We start from the raw sequence: 468 nt of genomic DNA, 5'->3' as shown, positions 1-468 counted from the left end.
ATTAACCGATGCCAAACTCTCCAAGAAAAATAAACGTAGGCATCAAAGGTTACCGTGATTTCTTTCAGTGATAAGAATATCCGTTCAAGTGTAAAATCTAACTGGTGCACCTTTGCATCAACAATCTGAAAAAACCACAAACGTTATGAGCACTCTAAATCATTGTGAAGTCCTTCCTCGATTAACTGTACCTAACGGTGCCGGCTTTAGTTGATAATATTACCTGACCAATCTTGAAATATGATGCAGGATCTAAAGTGGCATCCCATGAAACTTCTGACTGGTGGATCAGTGCAGGGACACCTTCAACCTGTTTCAGCCGATTTCTAGTTATAGTAAAACTACATGATCCCAGTAACGAGAAACGATATTAATAATCCGATGAACAGCATTACTTCACAGAATATCCCAAAGTAAGTAATTTTCTTGATGCAACATTTCACAACATCCCCTACACGGTCGACAGTT

General features: G+C 38.9%; 1 long non-coding RNA gene across 1 annotated transcript; it reads right to left on the bottom strand.

Annotated features, from left to right (window-relative positions):
• Nucleotides 1-62: 62 nt before the first annotated feature.
• On the bottom strand, nucleotides 63-458 carry LOC104798843. Its single transcript, XR_769493.1, has 3 exons — nucleotides 396-458; nucleotides 224-310; nucleotides 63-125 (listed from the first exon to the last, which is right to left on the bottom strand). It is a non-coding gene; the product is annotated as an uncharacterized LOC104798843 (long non-coding RNA).
• Between the last annotated feature and the right edge of the window lie 10 nt (nucleotides 459-468).

The sequence above is a fragment of the Tarenaya hassleriana genome, unplaced genomic scaffold, assembly GCF_000463585.1.
Source record: "Tarenaya hassleriana unplaced genomic scaffold, ASM46358v1 Cleome5855, whole genome shotgun sequence".
Classification (NCBI taxonomy): Eukaryota; Viridiplantae; Streptophyta; class Magnoliopsida; order Brassicales; family Cleomaceae; genus Tarenaya; species Tarenaya hassleriana.
This window is presented reverse-complemented; position numbering and strand designations above follow the sequence as displayed.